Here is a 21346-nt window from a genome sequence, read left to right on the forward strand (position 1 = left end):
TTACTTTAATGTTGGCTATAGGCTTGCTGTATATTGTCTTTACTATGTTTAGGTATGTGCCTTGTATCCATGATCTCTCCAAGACTTTAAACATGAATGAGTGTTGGATTTTGTTAAATGCTTTTTCGGCATCTAAGAAGATGATCATGTGTTTTTTTTCTCCTTCAGTTTGCTTATATGGTGGATTACATTAATGGATTCCCGTATATTGAGCCACCCCTGTGTGCCTGGGATGAAGCTTACTTGGTAATGGTGGATGATATCTTTGATGTGCTCTTGGATTCAGTTTGCAAGTATTTTATTGAGTATTTTTGTGTTTTTTTCTCTTTTTTTGTTGGGTCTTTGTGTAGTTTAGGTATCAAGGTGACTGTGGCCTCATAGAATGAGTTTGGTAATGTTCCTTCTGTTTCTATTTTGTGGAATAGTTTGAAGAGAATTGGAGTTAGCTCTTCTTTGAAGGTCTGGTAGAATTCTATGCTGAAACCATCTGGCCTGGAATTTTTTGGGGGTTGGGGGAGACTTTTGATGACAGCTTCTCTTTCCTTTGGGGATATAGCACTATTTAATCTATGTACCTGATCTTGAGTAAATTTGGGTAAATGGAATCTATCAAGAAAATTGTCCACTTCATTTTCCAATTTTGTGGCATATAGGCTTTTTATAGTAAAACCTAATGATTGTTTGGATTTCCTCAGTGTCTGTTGTTATGTCCCCCCTTTTGTTTCTGATTTTGCTGATTTAGATAGTTTCTCTCTGCCTTTTAGTTCGGCTACGGGTTTGTCTATCTTGTTGATTTTCTCAAAGAACCAGTTCTTGGTCTCATTGATTCCTTGAATTGTTTTGTTTCTAATTCGTTGATTCCAGCTCTGAGTTTTATTATTTCTAATCAATGACTCCTCTTGTGTGTGTTTGCTTCTTCTTTTTTCCCCCTTGAGCTTTTAGGTGTGCTGTTAAATTGCTTGTGTGAGATGTCTCAAACTTCTTTCTGAAGGCATTTAGTGCTTTGAAATTTTCTCTTAGCACTGCTTTTATTGTGTCCCGTAAGTTTGGGTAAGTTGTGCCTTCATTTTCATTGAATTCTAGGGAGTCTCTAATTTCTATTTTCATTTCTTCCCTGACCTAGTTGTCAGTGAGTAGAGAGTTGTTTAGTTTCCATGTGTATGTAGGCTTTTCGTTATTTCTATTGTTGTTGAGGTCTAGTTTTAGGCCCTGGTGATCTGATAGGATACAAGGGATTATTTCTATCTTCTTGTATCTATTGAGGCATGTTTGTGCCCAACTACATGTTCAATGTTTGAGAAGGTTCCATGAGGTGCTGAGAAGAAGGTATACTCTTATGAGTTTGGGTGAAAAGTTTTATAGACATCTATTAGTTCCATTTGATTTAGGGCCTCTGTAAATGTCATTATTTCCCTATTTAGCTTCTGTCTAGATGATCTGTCCCTTGGTGACAGTGGAGTGTTGAAGTCTCCCACTATTAAGTTGTTGGGATTGATATGTGATTTAAGCTTTAATAATGTTTTATTCACAAATTCAGGTGCTCTTCTATTTGGGGCATAGATATTCAGGATTGTGATGTCCTCCTGGTAGATTTTTCCTTTGATGAGAATGAAGTGTCTCTCCTCATCCTTTTTGATTAATTTTAGTTGAAAGTCTTTTTTATTAGATATTAGGTTAGCTACTTGAGCTGGTTTTCTGGGTCCATTCGCTTGAAAAACATTTTCCCAGCCCTTTATTCTGAGGTAGTGTCTATCTTTGTTGCAGAGGTGTGTTTCTTGGATGCAGCAGAATGTTGCATCTTTTTCCCACAACCTTTTTAGTCTGAGTCTTTTTATTGGAGGGTTGAGTCCGTTGATTTTGATAGATAATAGTGACCAATGAATGTTAGCTCCTTTTATTGTGGAGTTGGTGGTGTTACTGTTTCTATGCTTGTTTTCTTTTAATTTTTTTGTTGTGAAGTTGTCTACATCCTGTATCTTCTTGGGTGGAGTTGATTTTGTGAGATTGGAGTTTTCCTTCTAGTATCTTCTGTAGGGCTGTGTTGCTGTGTAGATATTGTTTAAATTTAGTTTTGTCATGGAGTATTTTGTTTTTTCCATCTATGTTGATTGAAAGCTTTGTTTGTAGTCTGGGTTGGCATCTGTGGTCTCTTAGAGTCTGCATGACATCTGTCCAGGCCCTTCTGGCTTTCATATTTTCAGTTGAGAAGTCTAGTGTGAATCTGATAGGTCAACATTTATATGTTACTTGGCCTAAACCCTGCTGCTTTTAATATTTTTTCCATTGCACTATAGATTTAATGTTTTATTATGTGATGGGAGGAGTTTCTTTTCTGGTCTAGTCTATTTGGTGTTCTGTGGGCCTCTTATATGTTTATGGACATCTCTTTCTTTAAGTTGGGAAAATATTCTTCTATGATTTTCTTAAAAATATTTTCTGCACCTTGGAGGCAGGAATCTTCTTTTTCATCTACTCCTATTATTCTTAGATTTTTGTCTTTCCATGGTGTCCTTGATTTCCGGGATGTTTTGTGTTTGGAAGTTACCTGATTTTACTTTTTCTTTGAGAGATGATTCAGTTTCTGCAATTGTATCTTCAGCACTTGAGATTTTCTTTTCCATCTCTTGTATTGTTAGTGATGCTTGCCTTTGTGGTTCCTAATCTTTTCTCTAAGTTCTCCAGCTCCAGGGTTTTCTCTGTTTGGGTTCTTTATTGATTCTAATTCTGCTTTCATGTCTTGCACCATTTCCTTCATCTGTTTGAATGTGGATTCCTGTCTTTCCATGATGGCCTCTATTTTTGTTGTTGTTGTTGTTCATTTCCTTGCTATATGCCACTGCTGTGCCTCTTTTTGTTTGGCTGTTTTTGCCTGTATTTCTTTGAGAGTTTTGCTCTTTTCGTCTTTATGTGCCTATAATAACTGCATAAGCATAGATTTGAGATCATTTCCCTGTGGTACTGATGAATTAAAATATTCATTTATTTTTGGGGGTTGCTGGTGAAGGCATGATGTCCTGATTTTTGCTGGATATGTTCTTACGCTGACCTCTAGACATCTGCATATCTGTAACGTTTGCTGTTTGTTCCTGGAGTCTGTACTTCAGACTGGCTCTGTCTGTCTCTGGTGTCTGGAACATTCTTCAGGAAGATGAGAGAGGCCCACTGGTTTCAGAGTAGATGTTGGTGTTTCGGCTGTAGCTAAAGGGAGGAAGGTAGCAGGTACATGTGCGCAAGCATGGGGGTGTGCATGGAAGTGTGCCTTGAGCTAGTACATGTATGCATGGAAGGGTGGAGCATAAGCATGGGAGGGGTGTTCATGGGTGCAATATGCATGTGCAGGTGCCCTGAATACCTCAGTGGCCTGCAGGACTGTCATATTGTCCTCCTGTTATTTAGCTCTGTCTGGCTACAGGAATTGTTTGTCTGGACTCCACTCAGAGACCCACAGCACAGGGGCTTCAATGTTGAGAACACTGTCCCAAGGACCCTATGTTGCCCACAGTGGGGTTGTGGGTGGGAGGGATCTGATGTCTTTGCTAGCTCACAGGGACCCTGGATCTAGGGCCCTGCATGCACTTACTTGAAGGTGTACTCACTTGCTAGCAGGCCTAATCAGAAAGCACAGGGTTTCCCCCTGTTCTTTACTCTCAGATTTGGGCCCACAGGAGCAAGTGACTGTGAAGGAGATCAGTCAGCTTAGTGGTGTCCACTGTTTGGACACCAGGCAGGGAGATTTGTCCTTGGGGCAGCAGCTCCTGCTGTCTCCATCACCAAGCAGGGAGAAGCCTGCTTGGGGCAGCTGATTCTGCCTTCTCAGTCAGGGAGCAGGAGGCTCCTGCTAAGGCTAGTGGCTGCCTGCCTCCACTGCAGACCTGGGGGGCTTGGACTGCTGAGGCCTCTGTAGTCTGTCACAGAGCATGGAGGCTCATCCTCAATATCGATGTTCTGGCTTCGGCTGCCCCTCCACTCAGCAATTTCAGAGTTCTGGATCCTATGCCCCTTAGAAATGGTGCCTGCTGGTTGCCACCATCTTGGACTCCACAAAAATCCTATTTTTAATGAATGTCCTCAGTTTAAGGAAATTATGAAGCTATTATCTTTAAAAATAAACCCATACCACTGATGGGAGTCCAAAAGCTGTTTCCATCTGAAATCATGGCATTTCCACTATATGGTGGGTCCATGGAGATGTATATAAGGATGCTAATTTTCATCCAGGCAATTAGTGATTATCTGATGCCCATCAAGTGTGAGACTTGGTAACAGGCTGGCTAGATAATGTCACATGATTGCTTAATTTGGATTTGCTGAATGTCAAGGCCATAATTAGCAGTGTCCCCCCTCCCCACAGCTAAATTGAAATGCGAAGTCTTGAGGTCTCTTCTTGGTAGACACACTGATAAAAGAGTTTGCAGAATGCCAAGTTTGGCTCCGAAAAAAGAATAGTCTATAGTGACTTAGGTGAGAAAATAAGCAGTTTGAACTGGGGTGGGATTTATTTATTTATTTATTTATTTATTTTGTGGTCAACTTTTGGAGATTTATTTGACACAATCGCCTTAAGATGAGTTCTCTCCTCTAAACCAGGATCTACTGTTTACAGAGACTCAAACTGGACAGACTCCACACATCACCTCAGTAGATCTTCAAACCTGACAGCCAAGGATACTAGAGTTCCAAATGAGCAGGGATAGTTTGGTTTGCCCCTATCTCCTGGTTTCAGATAATAAATTGGCCAAGTAGGTCCAATAAAACAGAAAATATCTGCTGAGTTACGAGTCTTTGGGAACTTAAATCTGCCTTTTAGCCGTGCCCATCCATTAAGAAACCTAAGAAGGCTGGGCATGGTGGCACATGCCTGTAATCCCAGCATTCAGGGAGGGAGAAACAGGAGAGTATGTGTGAGATCAAGGCCAGCCTTTGTTGTCTACAAAACAAGTCCAGGACAACCAATGCTACACAGAGAAGCCATATGTCTCAAAAAACAAACAAACAAAGAAACCTAAGAAGTTCTACATGGACCATCCATGGATACACCCATCATTGTCCTGGGATTTAGAAATCCCATATTCTCCCATGGAGAAAGCAAGCAGACACTGTCCTGTGTCTCAGTCCTCTCACCATCTTCATGCCAATACCAGCTATCATGGAGAGCTCTGTATGAATAAACACCGAGAATGAATTTGTTTTGATGAAAAACTCTGACTTATGAAGGCTGAAACAAACGAGTAGAGTAGAACTGGCTTTCTATTTACAGTTGTGCCCTTTGATCCAGGAACAAACTGCTACTGAGTAATTACAAAGGATAAAGATTCAAAACTCAACTAATGGTACATGATGAAGCCATTTAGAAACCTATTTTATAAACCTATTTTATTTTATAAACACACATATATGACATATATTGTATGCATTTATATAATTTTAAGTGGAGTACACTGCATCAGTGAATAATGCAAATCTCAGAAGCCACGGTTATTAAATGAAAATCCAAAGTGCCAGATGGGGAACACCTTGCCATGTGTGGGTGAGGAAGGCCCTAGAGGCTTCCAAAATTGCACAGGCTACTATCACTGCTCTTTGCTGTCAAATAAATCTCCAAGAACTAGATATTTAAACCCCATTGCTGAAGAAGCCATACATTGATTATAGGACATAAGTTGGAACTGAGGTGAATGTTTCCTCTTTGCTGGCCAGCTTTCGTAGGACCAGAAGATACAAGGCAGACTGCTGGTGGAAAAGTAATTAATGTTCCTACCTAGCTATAGGCCTGTTGTGTTACAACTTCAACTTGCCAGGGAAAATGTGCCCACTGGTGCAAAGGCGGCATGAACGGCAGGGAATTCCTGCCCGCTGCGGTGGATCTGCTCAAAGCCCTACGTCTGGGAGGGCAGAGGTGTTTTTGTTTGTTTGTTTGTTTTTGTTTTTTGTTTGTTTGTTTTGCCAGCAAATGGCTAATTCAGACTCATGATCAATGTTGAGATAAGTGACTGTCAGGTGCTCAGAGCTAAATGGGACCTCTCAAGCTATCCCTCCCTCAAAGGCTTGAGGAACATCACAGAAAGGTAAACAGCAGATGATGGGATGAAGGCTGCTAACTCCTGTATTGTGGGCACAAGACAGTCATGACACTGTGAACTCTCAGCAGCTGTAGTGGTCTGTAAAGACTAAACCTGTCAACACTCACCACAGACGGGGGAAGGCTTCCTGTACCCTACCCCCACTCCTGGAAGTTGTTGGCAATTGAAAGCTGCTGCTGTGGGGGTCATTTGTCTTCAGTAGGGTAGCCCCACATCCATACCCATGATCATACTGACAGCCCAGGTTAAACTCAGCCACAAACCACAACCAAAAGACATGAAAGTGAGAGGGATTCACAGGGGTGAAAAAGGAATATAATAGAATGTGGAGATAAATGTGATGAGAATGCATTATATACATTTTTAAAACTTTTTTTCTCTATTATTATTTATTACAATCTATTCACTTTGTATCCCAGCTGTAGGTCTGTCTCATCTCCTCCCACTCCCTCCCTCTCTCCTTTCGCCCTCCATGTCCCTCCCCTAGTCCACTGGTAGAGGAGGTCCTCCTACCCTATCTGACCCTAGCCTATCAAGTCTCATCAGGACTGTCTGGATCGTCTTTCTCTGTGGCCTACTAAGGCCACCTGGCCAGGGGGAGGAGATCAAAGAGCTGGCCACTGAGTCCATGTCCATGTATGAAATTATTAAAGTCAATTTTGTATAGCTAGATATTGAATTTTTTCTCTTGGCTGTTTTTTAGTTATATAAATAATATATGAACATAATAATTAGGTTTAGATAAAATTAAAATCCTATGTCTGAAAAGGCAATATTTGAACAAACATCTAGAGAGAGCAAAAGAACAAGCTATGTAGCAGAAGGAAAGTCCAGTAGCAGAAGACAATTCTTATGTATGCATGCGAGGATGACCACGCACTGGTCACAGGTGGAGTGTTCCAGGCAAAGATGGCAGGCGATGAGAGGACAGAGGCAGCAGTGGTAGGAGGGGTCAGCTTTTCCTCTGCAGAAGAACACCTAGCACCACAATGAGTTGAGAAGAAGTGAAGATCCGAGTTGTCTTTTCAACAGGATCACTGGGGTGGCAACACTGGAACAGCCTCTGTGGGACTGAAGATGAAACAGGAAGACAACCGAACAGGGGTCCTGTAAAACTCCATCTAAAAGATGACGGGAGCTTGGAGCAGGGTGACAGTAGCAGAAGTGGTACCTTTCTATGTATTTTAAAGGTAGACTTGTGAGACTTCTCAGCAGTCAAGGGTGACAGAAACATTTGGGGCATGCATTGATTATAAAGTGATAATTAACTAAAATGGGGGAAACTTCGCAATATGGAGTTTTGTGAGAGGAACTGAGACTTTAATCATGGATATATTACATTTATGTTGCTTCCTGAACATTTAACTAGAGGCAAAACCCAGCCTGTTAGATGTGCAGGTTTGGCATTAGGAGAGGGCTTGTACTAGGCAAAGTTCTCTGGAGTTGTCCAGTGCACCAAGTTTGGTGTCCTGCAGCCCTTGTCCTGTGCTGAAGGGCTGAGCTCTCCAGGAGCTACACCAAGTCGCCAAGAGGTGCTTGCCGGAGAACAGGATCTTGAGACACACTTAAAACTGCCCGAACCAATTCCTTATGATAAAAATCTTTTCCACTACAAACGCATCTTACTGGTTCCGTAGAACTCTGTGTATGTGTGTATACTAGAAATATGAATGGGAAGAGAGGATATGGGGAGAAAAATTATGAGACAGAGTATGTGTGTAAACAGAAGCATGACAATTGAACCTGGCTTAATCCAATTTTGAAGAGTTTGGACAAATAAGACAAAACTAGTAGGAAGAAAACCTAGACAATGTGGGATGCTAAAGTCAAATAAATTTTAAAAATTAAGTAAATATTAAGGGCTTAAGATGCTGAGTTAAAAAAAATCGTGTGTAGATTACTGGATTTGACTATATTTTATTTATAATTTGTGTGCATATATTAGTAAGCAAGATATAGCTCTCCCTTTGCTACCCTTATGTATTTTGGTAACAATTTTGGTAATGATGAAATGAGTGTGTGGTTTTCTTTCTTCCATTAGGTGAGAACAGATTTATATAATATGAGGAGCAGCCTTTACATAAAGCATAGGGAATCTGGGTCCATTGCTTATCTGAGGAGGTGTGTGAGCATTCTGGCTACCACCCATAGTCCCTATATTTTCGCTTTTCTTTTTTCAGTTTTGGTAATTTACATTTCCTAGAAACTCATTTACCAAGGTTGTAAATTTAACTGGCATAACTAATAATTCCTAATAATAATTTTTCTCAATTTCATCTTAAATGTCACCATTTTTATTTTATTTTACTTCATTCCTTTTATACAAATTATTGAATATTTGGTTAAGGATGATCTAGTGACAGTCTTCACCCTTTGAGCCATCTCCCAGTTCCTTGCTCCATATTTCCTTCCAGAAAACGTGGTATAGGTTCCAGTCTTGTCATAAACTCAGCATTATTTGCCTCTCTGCACAATGGAATGCTGCTAACAACCCCGAATCTATACAGAACACAGACCAGAGAGTGCCTTTATGACAAGTTCTTGGGGTAGCCAGAAGCCTGTGTAGGAACCCTAGAGTTCTAAAACCTCCCAATGGAATTTGATTTGCCCTCTGACGCTAAGTTCAAATAGAATCTTTGAACTTTCTTTTCTTTCGTTCTTTTCTTTCTTTCTTTTCATTCATACACAAAACATGCCACTCACTTTTTTAAGATAATAATTATTATAATATAATAAGAAAAAACAAAAATTAATGTATCAGAGTAGGACAAAACAAACAGAAGGCAAAGAGCCCAAAGAAGACACAAAAAAATAGACACAGGGACCTACTAATGTTTACACTCAGGAATCCCATGAAAAGACTAGACAGCTTGTGCAGGCCCTGTCCATGCTGCCTCACTCTGTGAGTTTGTAAGTGTGCCAGTCTTGTTGACTGTGCGAGCCTTGTTTTCTTGGTATCTTCCATCCCCCCTGGCTCTTACGTTCAGTCCACTTCCTGTCCTGAGCCCTGAACCCCGAGGGAGGGATTTGATGCAGACATCCCATTTACAACTGAGCCCTCCCAGATGTCTCTCTTTGCACACTAGCTGTCAGTCTCTGTGCTTGTCCCATCTGCTGCCGGAGGAAGCTCTTCCAATGATGCAATGCACTCATCTACGCGTACAGCAGAATGTTAGTAGGAGCCATTTTACTTTTACATTTTTTTGTTTTTGACAAGCAGTGTCCGGTTTTACCTTGGATTGCTGGGCTATTTAGTGTCAGGTCCTTGGTCACCCAAGAAGTGTCAGGTGTGGCTTCCATCTCCTGGAGTGGGCCTTAGATCGAATCAGATGTTGGTTGGTAATGCCCAAGGCTTTGTGCCACCATGGCAGTGGTCTATTTTGCAGGCTTCTACCACTGTAGATCAAAGGTCTGTGACAGGGTTGGTGGTTCTACTAACCTTTGGGAGCATGCGGGCACCTTCCTGTACCAAACTCCAGCACAGAGGGGTGAAGCTTCTCTGTGGGGACTCGCTCAACTTCTCCATGTTCATTCAACCAGTTGTGTAGGTGTTGCCTTCGGCAATAGGGCCTTGTTGTATTGTGGAGAGCAACAGGGTTGTCTGAGGGTTTACCTGGGATCCCTTTGGCAAATAGCTCAATCGGGTGTAATGCAGTCTCAGTACTGGAAGCTTCTTCTGGTGACAAGAAACGTGCGATTGGGGCTGTGTCTCCCCCATTATTCGGTCCCCATATAGACAGCCTTTATATACATAAATGTATTTTAGGAAGCTTCTACTGTATTAGGTTTCCTCTACTGGGTTCACCATCTCCAAACTCAAATTGTACTGCACAGCTATAGTATAAAAACACATGGTACTGGCCCCAAACCCAGAAATGGAATAAAAATGAAGACCTAAACTGTCAGAACATGGCTCAGTAATGGAGTCACGTGAGGAGAATCTTAGTGCTTGCGAGAAAACTCCAAGAAAACTGAGGAATCTGTGCTCTCAACTTCTTTCAAATGCAGAACTGTTCTTGGAAATGTGCTCCTGGAACTCCCAGGTGTAGCAGATGGGAGCGAGTGTACTTCACATTCCTCATTATTGCTTGCTGGTGTTGTTCCGCTATGAATAATTGAAGTGTTTCGCCCCATGTGGCTTGTCCTTTTGATTGTCTACAGCTTGAGCGCGTGATAACTTTTACTCAGGTGATCCTTCTTAACCCTCAGAGTATAAACTGTCTGATGCTTGATGAGGCATTCTCCGTAATGAAAAAGGAACTCCAGATCCAGAGACGGAGTAGGAGTGGTAAGACTGCCTTCCCTCAGAGTGTGGAGGCTTCGGCCTCTGGGCTTAGGCCATGGGTCCCTGTGGGGTCCTGCTCAGGACCGGCGTTTGGGAGGATGGGGGTATAGAAGGGTGCACTCACCCTTTTTTGCTCTTCTGGAGGTCCTGTTGGCTCCGTGTGGGCTCCAGCTACGGTTCCACCTTGCTTCCTCTCCCAGGATGTCCACGCACCACCAGACACAGAGCTGGGAGCCAGGAAGGATGAAGCAGAATCCGGTAGGGGTGGAGTCTGCAGGTCCACCCGCAACACCACTGGGTGGGCAGGTCTGAGGGTCCAGAGGTGAATGTCCAAAGGGTTTAGAATGTCCTCTTTGGAACGCCCTTCAGGTGTTACAGCCCAGTAAAATAGCAATATGAAGCTTGCCGAGCGGGAAAGGGATCCAGGGTAGGTGCATATGAGTGTGGCCGGAATGCTGGGATGATGTATTTACACTCAGGTACTAGGCCATGTGACTGCCCTTGACTACCTTAGAGTTGCATGGGTCGGGGTCGCCGGGCTATGTGCCCAGCGCATGCAGCCACAGAAACAGGGAGGGAGCGGTCCTTTTCCTACCGGTCTCAGGTTTGAGATTCTCAGGGTTTGAACACACACCTCTCTGACCTCACTCTGGTCCCGTGCCTGTTTTCCCCGGTCACCCAGCCTACGTGCCCTCCAACTGTATACAGCTGGAACTTATGATAACTTACTCAGATGATCCTTCTTACCCACAGAGTAGTGTTAATCATCTGATGTGGTGAATAAAGTGAACCAGACTTCCATCAGCCTTATGTATTGACTCCAATCTCCCAGGCCCCGGTGCCCCTAGAGCTGTAAACACCAAACACATATCCATATACCCGTGGACACTTGATCTTTTATAAAGAAACCAAAAATATGTATGGGGGAAAAAGGCCTCATATTCAACAGATGGTGCTGATTAAACTGGATGGCTGCACGTACAAAAATCCAAATAGATCCGTATTTATTACCCGACATAAAACTCGAGTCCAGGTGGATCAGACAGTTCCAAATACAAACAGACACACCTGATAGAAAAGAAAGTGGGGGAAAGACCCCGAAGCTCATTAATTAGCACAGGAAAGAGACTTTCTGAACATAACTCCATTAGCACAGGCACCAAGGTCAACAATAAATGAGACCTCACGAAACTGAAAAGCTTCCGCAGGGCAAAGAACACCACCATTGGACAGAATGACAGCCTACAGAGCGGGAAAATATTTTTACCAACTCTCTTCCACCCTGACGCTAGTGATGCCCCAGGTCTAGCTGCAATCTGGGGCAATGGGCAACACATAAAGGCCCTTACGGTAATCACAGGTTCCCGGCCTTATAGACAGCACTGCAGGACTGTGCTCTGTGATGCTAAGGAGCCAGTGGTAACTTCAGGCAGAACTACTCCGGTTCCACACTTGATGCAATAAAACATTCGGACTCTGATATTCAACACCTGCATAATCTAAACAAGCCAATGTTTATTAAGCTTAATTACCTGTCAGTAATATCTACACCCAAAGGTTACGAAAAGAATAAGCAAACTTATGAATATGCTTGTTACTGAAGCTGGCAAAGATATTTCATAAATTAAAATTTGCCTTCCATACTGGAGCTTTACAGCCTAATAACAATCAGTATTTCCTCAGGAAGAAAAGAGTTCCATGTTCTGGACTGTGGTGGCTTTAAACAAGAGTGTTTCCCATAGCTCATTTGTGTGAAACATCCCTCGTTGAAGGGACCATTTGGGAAAGATTAGGAGATGTGGCCTTGTTAAAAAAGATCTATTACTGCCGCTGAGGGCAGACTTTGGGGTTTCAGAAGTCTAATGCCATTCCCAGCATGTTCTCTGCTTGTGGATCAAGATGGGCACTCTCAGCTGCCCCTGCCACCATGCCACTGTTCAGCCATCACGACACTGACCTTCTGAAACCATTCCTGCCACCATGCCACTGCTCATCACGACACCGACCTTCTGAAACCATAAGGCTAAGTACATGTTTTCTCTTGTAAGTTGACTTGGTCATGGTCTTTTGTCACTGAAGTAGAAACCCTACTTGATGCATGGAGTATCTTAGCACCATCAATATCCCTTTTCTGAAAAAAAATCAAATAATTTTATTCTAACATTTACATAGCCAAGGGATTGTTTGTACTGACGTTGATGTTTAATCTTAATCCAAGATAAATCACTTTTTTGTAAGTAAATATATAGAGTTTTTAGCAATGGTGCAAAGGAAATAAAACATTTGACAGTTTAAATTTTTCACTGGCCTTTTAAAGCAACTTTTTCACTCAATATGTAAAAAGGCACATTTCTCTCATACTTTTGAGATTTGCTTTCACTACAAATAAGTTTTGAAAACCCATGTATTCCAACTACTCGGACATATGTCATTGTTTTTTTTTTCCAGATGATTTATCAAAAAGCTCACAGCATCCATGTCGGCAGCTTACAACTGAGGAACAAGCATACTGATGCCCACAGCGGCAGCACCATTTGCACTCCCACTAGCAATGGGTAAGTATTCATATATGTGTGTCAGTGTGCTGATATATGCTTGTGAATGCAGGTGTCCCCAGAGGCTAAAAACGTATCATACCCCCCAGGGCTGGAATTGCAGGGTTGTGAGCCACCCAGTATGGGTTCTGGGTACTGAACTCTGGTCCTCTAGAAAGGCAGTGCAGAGTTTAACTGCTGAACCATCTCTCTAGACCCATTCTGTCTCTTGCTTAACCACTCTGGCTAAAATTTCTACTGGAGTGGAAGTTTTTGGCTTCTTTGGAAACTCAGTTGTGTCATGTGAATATGTTTTTTGTTTTGGTCCCAAGTAAAGGATGTGGGAATGTAAAAAAAAAGACATACTTTCCTCAGGAAAACACTTCTGTATTTGTTCCTTCCATCTTATACTCAAGAACATGAAGAAGAATAAGGGGTGAGTTCTACAGTGTGCTGGTTAGTTTTTATCAACTTGATATAAATTCCTGTCACCCAGGAAGTAAGAACCTCAGTTTAGAAGTTGCCTCCATCAGTGTGGCCTACAGGCAAGTCTGTGGGATTTCTGGTGATTAGTGGTTAACTGTGGATGATGCCCCCTCTGGGCAGGTGGCCATGGACTGTGTAAGAAAAGTAGCTGAGCAAGACATGAGGGCAAGCGGTAAGCAGCACTCCATCTCTTGTCTTCTGCGTTAGTTCCTGCCTTGACTTCCTGCCCCGACCATCTCAATGACAGGCTGTAAAGCGTATGATGAAATAAACTCATTTCTCCTGAAGATGGTTTTAGTCAGTGTTTTATCTCTGCGACAAACACCAAAGGAGAACACAGGGCTAAGATAATACAAACTATGCAGTCAGAATAACTAAAGGATCATAATTTCTGGTTGTGTCCTCGAGAGCTTTTCTGGATAAGATTAACATTTGAATGGTTAAGCTGAGTGCAGTGAATTGACCTCTGTAATTGAGCAAGACTTGTCCCGAGTGTTGAAGCTATGGATCTGGTAAAAGGCTAAATAAGAAAGAATTTTCTGTTAAGCTGGGACATTGTTCTGTAACCTTAAAACTCAGGCTTGGACTGGACCATTAACTACTGGCTTCCTCCTACTTCTCCAGGCTTCTGATTTGAATAACTGTACAATCAGTTCTGCTTGCTATCCAGCTGGTCCCAGTAAAATGGGGAAATCCTTAGCCTTTAATAGCCATCTAAATCACCGTACTAAACCTATGTGTCTTTTTACCTCCCAACATATTTTCTATCGGTTTTGCTTCTTAGGAGTGTCAGACTATACAGGGTCCTACTTATTATTCTTGGAACATCGTCACTACCCTGTCAGGATGTTTAGGTCCTTAACATGCTGTCTGCATGAATGATGGTGCTCCACGGTGGAAAAGCCAGTCAGCTCTTGATCTGAAAATATCCTCTCTTGTTTGTCCTAGAATTCCTCTTGTGTGACAAAAGACCTGAGTGTATTAAAGCTGTCATTTTCTTCAAGGATATGTTAATTTTTATAAATATAAATTTATGTACATTATAAATATAAAATATTCATTTTTAACAAGCTACCACTCACTCGATGCTTAAAAAACTGGAGCCTTCACCGGAAGTTCACTCCCCATAAAAACAACAAATCAATTATTAGAAACCCATTACTAAGCTCCAAAGTTTACCCTGCGTTTCAATCCTGGTGGTGTACATTTATCCTTTGCTAGCCATCTGTTCACTCCCCTCATGGTCAAGCTCTTGATAACTACTCTTTTTCCTTCTCCAGGTCTTTTTCCCCAAAATGTCATATATTTGGGATTATATAGAGCACAGTCTTCAGCCTGGCTTCTTTCACTTAATAATATGAACTCATGTGTCACCTACAGCTTTTCACAGCTTCATAAATCATTATTTTTCTAATCACTGAGTAATATTCCATGTATGGATGGACCACAGTTTCCCTGTTTGTCTAATGAAGGGTATCATGGTAGTTCTGTGTTTGGAAAATTCTGTGCAATGATAGAGGATATCTTCAAAGGAGAATGAAAAGGAAAGCGACATTGAGGGTTTCCAATGATAATACTGGCAGAAACTACTAGAAGGGAAATTTTTCTTGGAAGTCTCATTTTATGTCTACAAAACAGCAAAAATATTTTCAGTAGAAACTTCACACCATATGGTATCTAAAAATGAACTTATGTAAACTATTTTCAAAAATGGAATGCCCATGTCAAAATACACATTCACTCTGGACTGTACTCACGGCTGCTTCTGCGCCCTACAGACAATTTGATGGGAAACAATGACCAGCTGGCCAAACAATGAGAGTTTATAGTATAAGAATGATACTTAGGTGCCTTTGTGATCTATCTGTGGCATCAGTTTTAGAGAAGGGAAAGAATAAGCAAGCAAGCGTTGCCCTGACCACAGAGTTCAGGAGAGCTTGTCTGACCTCCATAAAAAATAATCATGGAGCAGGCTACTGCAGAGTTGACTATAGAAAATACTGAGCTGCCATGATTTAATTCCAGTGGCATTCATGTACAAAATAAACAGAGTAATGCTTTGTTATCTAAAACAACAGCAGACACTTACATATATTTACAAAGTAACTAAAACAGGGCTTTGGGATAGTTTACTATTGTCTTTTTTTTATTTTTTCCAAAATGAAGATCCAAGAAGTAAGTTACACTCAGTTAAAATATAACTTTAAAACCTGTTCTAATCAGAATGCGAGATACCTCTGTAGCATAAATGAACAGCTATCAATTATACCACTGACTCCAGTGATTGCTCAGAACAGGGACACGAGAAAGCTGTGGTGTGGTGACTGAATGGAAGACAAAAACAGGTGATTGACCTCTAATATTCATGTAGCATCTGGCAGCTTAATAAGTCCATTTGTTCTTATTAATTTTATTTTTAAACTAAAAGATAATTTACTAATAATGCACTGAAGATTCACAGAATTGATCAAGTTTGAGGCATAGGCCAGGGATAAAGACAGAAGGTATCCAGCTTGTGGGCTGGAAGCAATGTAACTCTCAGTGCTATATTAGTTTTTATCCTTAGTATAATAAGTATTATCTGTCTGCATGTTATCTGTGCCGACTGAACAGCAAGCCGTGCAAATGTTGCAATGATCCCCTCCTGTGGGTCTCCTCTTTTCTGGGGGTGTTGGCTACCAGTCCTTGAGGACAGGAGAAGCGAAGGTGAGGGGAGTGGGGAGGTACGGTAGGAGGGCTGTGAGCATGACTGAATGACAGACTTCCAAGACCAGCTGCAGGGAGACAGACCAACTTTATTCTAGGGGTGAGGGAAACATATAGGAAAAGGGAAGCAGCCAGGAGGTAGTCTGATGGTGCTTACAGTGTGCTTCATTTGCATTAAACAGCATGGTCCTATTGCCTGTACAGGGCACACTACCTAATATATGGAGGATAGGGAAGAGCATTCTGCAGGAAGCTGTGTCAGAGGGGACAGCTCTAAATAAGGACAGGCAGAGAGTACGAAGCTGTGCTTGGGGAAGGGAGTCCTCCATCGTGCACTGAGCTCAGAGGCTGTCCATTCTTGGAGGCTACAACCTTCAGCAGCAGGGCCTCCAACACCCCCTTTGGTAAGCAGCACTATCAGCATCAAGTCTGTAAAGGACACTGTCTGAGGAGGGAAGACCAATGAATATAGTAAACAGAGCTATGTCTACATGCATATAACATTGTATATATAAATCTATGTGCATATGTAGATCCATGATATAAATATACATATAGATATCGATATCTATATCTATATCTATCTATCTGAGCGGAAGGAAGTTCTTAGGAGGGTATTAGTGAGGCTCGACATAGAAAGAAACTTCCAGTAAGCTCACAATAGGGAAAATGAAGATGGAGGGTCTAGGATGTCCTTGGCACTGCAGTGGGCTCTGGGGATGCAAACATCTCTGAGGACTGGCGAGATGGCATGGAGGTTAAGAGTGCTTCTTGAGCCTCTAGAGGTCCTGAGTTCAATTCCCACCAACCACATGGAGGCTTGCAACCATCAGTTCCCTCTTCTGGTGTGCAGGCAGAACACGTGTATGTAGTAAATAATTTTTTAAAAAATTAAACATCCCAGAAGAGAATATAACCTTGGCTCTACCCTTTTCAGAACACTTAAATAAACACCTTTATACAAAAGCCTTCCTTTATTGCTCCTTCAGTGGTATGACTTCCTTAAAAATTCTTGTGGCTGTTCTTTTCCCAGCTTCCTCCATACCTTAGGCATATGACCAGAATGAACAACCCTTATTCCTACTTATCCAGATACTCAAGCATCAAGCCTTAAGCCTTCCTCTGAAGTTTCACCTTTCCTTCCCCATCAGTAAGTCTGGCAATTTCCCATCTACCTAATCACACTTTGAAAAGATTTTTATCTCGACATCTGCCCCTCCCTGAGCCTAGGTTGCCGTCATCCCAGTCACTCTCTAGGCCCCTCGTGGGCATTATTGAAGTTTGAGCCCCTTTTTCTTTACATCCACCTTGCAGACTTCTTTGGGAAGTGAAATACATTGCTCCACCTACAACCTTTAAGTATGTGTGTGGACCACAGTAAATGCTTACCCATAGCAGTCCCGTTTGTTATTGCTCCAATGACTGGGGACACCCAGAGGAAAAGGGATAAAAACAAAGGCAAATCTAAACCCCTAAACCCTGGTATTGATTATGTCATAGTGTGTGTGTCTTCCACCAGACTGAATCCACTCACTGTCCAGAAAAATAGGCTTACAAAAAATGTTCATTGAATTGAAAAATTCTAATTATGTAATATATTCTTATTTAATAATTGGCTGTGCCATTTATTCTAATAATGACTAGGTAATAGCATTACAAAACTGCACACAGATGCACAGACACACACACATACACACATACACCAACCACATAATCACAAGGCCTCTGACTAACTTCTCTTCTTACCTCTAATTCAATATTTACAACTCAGTTTCATTCAACAGTACCTCTATGGACTTCACTACATTGGCTTGTCACAGTTTCCCCCCTAAGATGCTACTGATCAAGGTACAAAATCTTCAGTACAAAATCTTCAGTTCCTTGAAGGAGACAAGATAAATTTAAAATGAATTTAGGAATGTGGCAGAGTCAACATAGAGGTTCGTGAGAGACATCAGCCACGCTGACTGTTACAAACCTCAGTAGAGGCGTACACTGAGGGGCAAAGGCCCAGCGCTGAGAAGTGCAAAGCCCTGAGATGGAGAACAGTGGTACAGAAGCAGTGAAGAGGAGAGAGGAGAGGGCTGCCGGAATGTGTGAAGGTCATTTTTGATAATACAGATAATACAGCTATTTTTGTTAGATTAATTCTGCTAATCCCTGATCATTGACAATATTTCCATCTTATTCAATTTCTTTCTTCAGTGCTTAATTTTTTTTTCATTGTAGGGAATCTCTCAGTTCCTTGGTTAGGTTTATTCCTAGGTTATTTATTTATTTATTTCTGAAGTACTTGTGAGTTGAGTTGCTTTCCTGATTTCTCCGCAGAATGTTGGTTATTGACAGATTCAATAAAATTGCCATTAAAATGCCAATGACATTTTTCACAGAAATAGATAAAACATGCTGAAGGTCACAGGGAGCAAAAATTACTCTAGACATCCAACAATCCTGAGCAAAAAGAAGATTACTAGAAGTAGCAGAGGGTGTAGAGCACCTATTTAAAGTTATACTAACTAACTCTTGTAACAAACTAGCATGGCACTGCTAAAAAAACAATGGTGTAGATCAGTAGGATAGAACAGAGGACTTAGCTTCTTTTCCTACTTAATACTCTAGTGAAAGAAACTCAAGGGAAAGAGTTTATTTTAGCTCACAATTTAAGGTCCAGTGTACCCTGGCTGGAAGGTGAGGGCAAGCTTGAGGCAGCTGGTCACTGTCCACAGGAAAGAGCATTGAAAGCCGCTCTAGTGCTCACCTTGCTGTCTCCATCTAAGGCAGGGTCTCACACCTAGGAAGTGGTCCTTCTCACAATTAGGTGGGTTTCCCCCATAGGTAAATACAGAGGGCCGTCTCTCAGGTAATTATGGAGTCTGTCAAGTTGACTACATGCAAAAGTTCCCATTCGTGAGCACATAGCTACAGTTGCCTGACTTTTGACAACAGTGCCTAAATATACACGGGAGAACACAGTCCCTGGTGAGTGACTCTCAGAAAGCTGGGTATCCTTTTATGGAAGAATGAAGCTGCATACCTAGCCTTCACGCTGTGCAAAGGTCAACTCAAAAAGACTCAAAGACCTGAAAGTTTGAAACTGTTGAAAGAAAACAGAAGAAGCACTTCGTGACACACAAGCAGTGCATTTCTGAAAAGGACACGATTGCTCAGAAAATTACCAAGAATTTACAAATAAAATTTCATGCAATGAAAAAGCTTCTATATAGCAAATGAAAAAGTTCAGTGAAAAAGCCTACAGAATGAGAGAAACTTTGTTAGCTATATATTAGACAGAAACTTAATATCTAGAATATATAAATATATATAGAAGTCAAAAAGCTAAATATAACAACAATCAATCGATATATGGGCTAACGAAATGAATAAATCAGTGTCAAAAAAGGAATTACAAAAAGGCCAATAAACATAAAATTGTTCATGCAATTTAAAATCACTTTGCGATTCCATCTCATCCCAGTCATTAAGAAACCAAATAAAGGCATAGTTTAGTGGGGATGCCTTTAATGCCGGCACTTGGGAGCCAGAGGCAGAAGGATCTCTGTGAGTTCAAGGCCAGCCTAGTCTACATAGCAAGTTCCAGGACAGCTAGAGCTATATAGAGAGATTCTGTCAAAAACGACAAAAACAAAACAAAATTCTGGGGATAACGAGGAAGAAGGGGGCCCTTACATAGTGCTGATGGGGAAGCAAACTAGGCCAGCTGCGAGGCAACTAGCCTGGTGCTCCTCAGCAATCCAGAAATAGGATATGAAGCAGCTATACAACTTCTGGATACATACCAAGGACTCTAACATACCACAGCACTGCCCGCGCATACGACTTAATGTAGCAACAGTCACAACAGCCAGCTCAGAGATTCAGCCTCAACGTCTCTCAGTGGGCAGATAAACAAAGAAAATACATACGGTGTGCAGACACAATGGCGTTTTAGTCAGCCATAAGGAAGAATGAAATTACCTAATTTTCTGGAAAATGAATAACCACACTGGAGATTATCATATTAAGCAAAACAAGCCAGATACAGAACAACAAACACTCTGTTTTCTCTTATATGTAGATCCTAGAATCCTTTATAAAGACATAAAACCATACACATGATAGGACAATAGAAGGAAGACAGGGAAGAAGGAGGGATAAATGAGTACTAAGGGGAAGGGACAGGAAGGGATTCATATGGTGAAAACATGATATAACTGAAAGAAACTTTCTTCATGAATACACAAACAGTGAATACATGCCAATTTAAAAAAGAAGAGGAGGAAGAGGAGACTGCAAAATGGCTCAAGAGGTAAAGGACCTTGCTGTACAAGTCTTGCCAGCCAGGTACAATCTCCAGAGCCACAGAAAGCTGAATGGAAGAGAGGATCAGCACTACCACGCTGTCTTCTGACCTCCACCTGCACACCTTGGCATGGGCACCCACACATGCCATGCACACACACGTAGGTACATGCACACACAATAATGATATTCTCTTTCCATCTCTCTCACTGTGTGGTATGTATATGGGTACATGTGTGTGGAGGCCTGAGGCTGTGGTTAGGAATCTTCCTCAACCACTCTTCTACTTTGTTTCATTTATGCAAGGTTTCTCAGCCATCTGAACTCCATCCAGTACTCACACTTGTGTGGCTGCATTTCAACCAGCCCCAAAATAAGTTTCTCAAACTAAAAAACAGAAGTCAGACTTGAATTTTATTTCCAGGTATGCAAGTTAAGAACCATGCTTATTATTTATTTACATTCTGAATCCCAAGTACTAAATTTTTGAGATTTGGTTTCCTCATATATTAAAACGACAACCTTTCACAGCATGTGAATACACCTGGACAAGCTGTTCATGTGAAGATAAAGGAAGCACAAACATAAAAAACCTCATCCTCCCAACTCATATCAGCGCACATCACTCACAGCTGGAAGTCAAACTCCATCTTCTGGCAAAGAAGAAGCCTATCTTCATGTGTCACACGTGTCACTGCCACACCACGCAGCGCTTGCCAAATGCCAACCAAATGCACTAGTCAGATGCAAATGTCTGCTTCCCATCGCAGGCACCCTGCCCAGTCCAGCGAGCGAGCCAGCAGGGCGCCAGACCCAACGCTGTCCAGTAAGGAGCACGGGTTTCTAATACAGATCTGCGGAGCACCGTCACCTGGCTCAGGACCGAGGAAAATTAAGGGCACACTGCTGTCCTCCGTGCATTGACGTCTGAAGACAAACACATCCACCTTCACTTA

General features: G+C 41.7%; 1 protein-coding gene across 3 annotated transcripts in view; it reads right to left on the minus strand.

Moving 5' to 3' along the window:
• Window positions 1–21346, minus strand: part of Klhl32 (kelch like family member 32) — a 210721-nt gene that overhangs the window by 144046 nt on the left and 45329 nt on the right. The gene's annotated exons all lie outside the window — the stretch shown is intronic.

The sequence above is a fragment of the Meriones unguiculatus genome, chromosome 6, assembly GCF_030254825.1.
Source record: "Meriones unguiculatus strain TT.TT164.6M chromosome 6, Bangor_MerUng_6.1, whole genome shotgun sequence".
NCBI classification, from domain to species: Eukaryota; Metazoa; Chordata; class Mammalia; order Rodentia; family Muridae; genus Meriones; species Meriones unguiculatus.